Source organism: Macaca nemestrina, chromosome X (genome assembly GCF_043159975.1).
Source record: "Macaca nemestrina isolate mMacNem1 chromosome X, mMacNem.hap1, whole genome shotgun sequence".
Classification (NCBI taxonomy): Eukaryota; Metazoa; Chordata; class Mammalia; order Primates; family Cercopithecidae; genus Macaca; species Macaca nemestrina.
In genome coordinates this window covers 7,695,022-7,700,192 of record NC_092145.1, presented here as the reverse complement: position 1 = coordinate 7,700,192, position 5,171 = coordinate 7,695,022, and the positions used below count along the sequence as shown (strand labels likewise).

At 41.5% G+C, this 5,171-nt stretch overlaps 1 pseudogene; it reads right to left on the bottom strand.

Annotated features, from left to right (window-relative positions):
• Positions 1 to 1,680: 1,680 nt before the first annotated feature.
• On the bottom strand, positions 1,681 to 2,723 carry LOC105485094 (HCLS1-associated protein X-1 pseudogene; annotated as a pseudogene).
• Positions 2,724 to 5,171: the final 2,448 nt, after the last annotated feature.

Here is a 5,171-nt window from a genome sequence, read left to right as displayed (position 1 = left end):
TGTGTGTGTGTGTGTGTATTCTCAAGCCTTTTCAGCTGGAGGCTGAATATATGTGTGTGTATATATATACACACGCACACACACATATATAGCAAAACTACAAAACCAATGACATCCAAAATAATTACATAAATTTAATGGACAGATGATGATGTGCTGAAACTAAATTTTGAACGTTGGGCCAAGTAGAGAAAAGATGTATTATCATCCTTTATTTTCTGCTTGTTTGTGGACTTGATCTTTTGGTTTTCTGCATGATGGACCATCATTTGGGTAATCATTGTTATCATGGTCGTTATTTTTCTTCTTTAACAAGGAATTCCTTTTTTAACCAACCAGCCATTTTGTGTTAGGCAAGGAAATTTAACAGTGCATTCAAACATCTACAAATGATTTACCAAAAATGGAACTTAAATTAAAGTTATTCATTGCATATTTTTTACAACACTTACAGTGAATGAATTTAGAGAGTGGATGGAGTACGTATTCTCCAAATATGCTACACTATGGCATAATCTCCAAATATGCTACACTATGGCATAATGCTGAAAAGCCAGGGTTTGAAGTTTCAGAAGCAGGGTTGAATACTGCCTCTAATATATATGAGCAGTGTAGCTTTGGGGAAATTACTTAACTGTTCTGGTCCTCTGTTTCATCATCCGTAAAATGGAGGTAATGATAATACCCTATTATTAAGACTGTTGAAAATAATAAATGAGATAATGCATGTAACATGCCTGTATCAGTCAAGATTTAACCAGAGACCAGAACCAGCAGGAGATATATACTAAGAGAGTCACTGCAAGGAATTGGTTTGCATAACTGTGGGAGTTGGCTAGACAATTCTGAATAACTAGGGCAGGCTGTTAGGAAGCGCCTGGAACCCTTGGGCATAGGCTGAAGCTGTGGCCCATAGGCAGCAGAATTTCTTCTTCAGGAAAGCCTCAGCTCTGCTCCTAAGGCCTTTCACCTAATTGAATCAGGTCCACCTATATTATCTAAGATAATCTCCTTTACTTAAAGTTAACTGATTGTGGACTTCAGTCACATCTGCAATACATCTTCATGGAATGCATGGGTTCGTGCTTGACTGATAATTGGGGACTGTAACCTAGCCAAGTCAACACACAAAACTATCACAGTGCCCAACATGGAGAATGACTTATAGTGACTATTCAGTAGATGGTAGACAGCGAGACTGTTGGAATGGTACATGACCATGGGTAAGACATATAAGTGTCATGAGAAGTAGCCTGGGGTAAAACATGAGATTCGGAGTTGGAGAGACCCGAATTCAAATCCTATTATAGCAATTTACTAGCTGCATACATTCGGGCAAATGACATTTCCTCTCAATGCCCTTGTTTCCTCATCTGTAAATAAATGTGAGATAGTACTCCTGACAGCTACCCTGTGAGGTAAGTGTTACATGAGATTAGATAAATGCCTGGAATGTATAATAATTCAACAATGGTAGAAATTCCACTTTCCCATTTGTTTTCTTCTTAACCTCTCTGGTCATCTGCCTTCTCATCTATAGCATGAGAAAAAATATAATACCTACTAATAGTTTTGTAAGGATTGAATGAAATAATGCATTAGATCTTTAAATGTATAGTAAGTACTCAATAAATGTTAGCCATAAATATTCATATTATTATCGTCTTTTTTTTAGCATAAATAAAGATTTTATTGGTCAGTTTGGGTGAGTGACAAACTGACATGCCCCCAATTCACTATTCCACATATCCAAGCCCCTGAGCGGGCGAGAGGAGAAGCTAAGCTTATTGATGGTGGGCAATGGGTGAGAGGTGGAAAGGACTTGAAGGCCTCTGGGGGTTAACAAGGCTACCAGGACCGGAACCAACGTCCTAGGAATAAGTCCAGGATGGAGAAGGCATCATCCAGGGCTTGGAGGTCTTGGTGATTCTGGATCATCCCTAGGACTGCTGTCTGCTTCGTACTGGGTTACTGTGGTCTCTGTCTGGCCCTCACTGTCCACCACAGTCCAGCGCTCCTCCACTATCCCATCTGGCTTAGTGATCTTGGTCACAGAGATGCTCTTGAAATAGGATCTGGGCTGGGGCTGTAGAACCGGGCCAAAACCCTCCTGGGAAACCTGGGAATCAAGATCATTGTCCTCTCTGGTTCTAGGATGGGGGTCCACAGGCCATACATCATCAAACCTATGAAATGGTCTCTGGGAGGCCCAGTCTGGTGCTGTTTTGAGGGATTCACTTCTTGCATCACTCTCCAAGACCCCCTCAAAGGTCCTGGGCTGGTGACTATCTAAATACTTAAGAATCGAGTCTCGAAGTGTCTGTCCCTCCTGCAGTCTGTCACCAGGTGTCTCTGACTCAGGACCTGGAAGTTCAGGAGGATGGGAAGGCAAGGTCCAGGCCTCCGTATTGCTGAAGATGCTATTGAAATCTCCTACTAGGGAGTCAAAGCCGAAGTTATCGTGGAAACGTATCCCTCCTCCTGGGCTGAACTGAAGCCAAAACCAAATTCCTTGGGGTGGAAGGGTGGGGGGAGGGGTGCTGAGGACTATGGAACCTTGGGTTCCCAGGGCCCCATGAGCCCCCTTCTTCCTCTTCTTCCTCATCATCATCTTCATCTTGAGTCATCCCTCCAAAAAAGGGATCTCTGTGACTCCGAGATCCAGGAAAGCCGAAAAAGCCCCGGAAGAGATCAAAGAGGCTCATTCCCGTATTAGGACTCGAATCTTTGAACCCCTCAAGTGGTTCATTCGCAGAAGGGGGAAACCTGCGCAGCCCTGTGGGAAATTGAGCAAGGCGTCAGCCCATATTACTGTTCTCTAACCGTCACTTCTTGCAGTTGGGCTTCCAATAAGCACAGAATAGCAGATAGCTTGAGATTGTCCACTCAGAGGAAGCCTGGAACCAAGGATTTCTATGTTGCTAGTTGAGGGCAGACTCAAATGCTTTAGGGATCTAATGAAAAGCTTGTTTTCTTATGTGAAATTGGGGACCTGCCTTCAAAATTGTAGATATTTTACCTCCTTGTATAGTATATACAAGCAGAGACAAATTTTTCCCTTAGGAAGTAGTTAGGAAGTTTCCCTTAGGAAGTACTTCAAGTGAGTAAGTTTTTAGGATCAAGTCATGGAAGCTGTATCTCATGAGGCTCTTCCCAAACTAGAGCACAATTTCCTATTAAAATGAAACCAATATTTTGCAGATTAACCATGCACACCAAACCTGAAACCTCCTCTCCCCTATCCCTTATTTAAAACCTATTCCCAACTCTTGTAGACTCCACCTACAATATATTCTGAATCCAACAATTTCTCAGCCCTGCTGCTACCACTGTAAGCCAAATCCCCATTGCCTCTGACCTAGCTGCTCTCTGCCCTCCACTGTAGCCTCATTCTAACCCATTATTTACAAATCAGCCAGAGGATCCTCTAGAAATGTAAGCCTGATCATGTTATTCCCCCCTTCCTGCTCAACAGCCTCTGCAGATTCCTTACTGCACTTAGGATAAGGGCTAATGTACTTTATGACACACAAGACCCTTCATGGGCTGGTCTCCACCAACCTATAGTGAACATTGTTGGTTTGGAGCAGCTCAGTATTCATTCTTTCTTCCTAACTACATTCCACTTTTCTTTTAGGAAATAACTTCTTTCCCACTGGATATAGTCTGGGGATGCCATCAGACAGGCACTCTGTCCTCCCTTAGGTGGGGGCAAGCTCATATTGAAAACAAGACCATTAGTATGCTCCAGGAACTGGAGCAGAGGGACAAAGAGGCAGAAATTGGTTAACGTTGATTCATCCAAGTGGGTAGCACCTAGACATGACCATTTGTATGCTAATACATTTCCTGGACTTCCTACTCCCTAGCCCTTCAAAGTTTTCTAAATCCTGTTCATTTGAAAGCTTTTCCATCAATCCTTTAAGCTCCCAGTATCCTTCCCCAAACTGTTTCTCCTCTGTCATTTGTGTCACTTTTCTGCTTTCTCACTCTGATCCACTTATATTGCTTGTATTAGTTTGTTCTCATGCTACTATGAAGAATACCGAGACTGGGTAATTTATAAAGAAAAGAGGTTTAATTGACTCACAGTTCTGCATGGCTGAGGAGGCCTCAGGAAACTTACAATCATGGCGGAAGGGGAAAAGGTACATCTTCCATGGCGGCAGGCAAGAGAAAGCATGTGTGAATGCAGGAAAAACTACCATCTATAAAACTGTCAGATCTTGTGAGAATTCATTCACTATCGTGAGAACAGCACAGGGGAAGCTGTCCCCATAATCCAATCACTTCCCTCCCTCCATATGTGGGGATTACAATTCAAGATGAGATCTGGGTGGGGACACAGAGCCAAACCATATCAATATGCTATATTACCTTTGCTCAGAATCTTCTTTCCCCACCTACTTTAGTCAAGTACTCAGTCTCAAGATCTCAGCTCAAAGTTATTTCCTTATGATGCCTTCCCTAATTTCCCTCATTAGTTCAAATCCTTCTATTGGAGGTCTTGTGGAACTCTGCTTTTCCTCTAAGTAGCTCTTAATGCAGCTATTATTTTACTGAGTTGTGTGAAACTTTGTTTCTCTTGCTCCTAGAATGCTAACTCCAAGAAGGCAGACATTGTATTCATTTTGTTTACTGATGCACCCTTGGTAGTGGCGCAGTGCCTACCATATACAAGGCTCCCAGTAAATATTTATTAAATAGATGAAAGCAAAATTTGTGTGGAAACTTAAGCCAAAATATGATACTTCTAAAACAATTCATGCTTGTTGGCAGTATAGCCATAGGAACACAGAGTCAGGCTTTTCTATAGCCAGGGGTACCTTAGTGGAAAAAGTTAAGACATACTGAAATAGTTGTGACTCACCTCAACAAGACAAATGCTTGGAGATCATGCCTGCAGAAGTCATATTTCTTCATTCATTCATTTACTCATTCCTTTATTTATCTACTCATCCATGTGGTCAACAAAAGTGTATTTAGAACTCAATTACTGGGGCTCCAAAGATGAATAATGAGATCAGATAAGCTTTGAGTATTAAATATATGTTTTTGTTATAAATATAACCAGTTAATATAGAGAAAATATAAGTTAACTAGTTATTTGATGTAGAAATGGATATGCAAATAACTGATATTTTTTCCTAAGATAATTGCCCTCATACAGT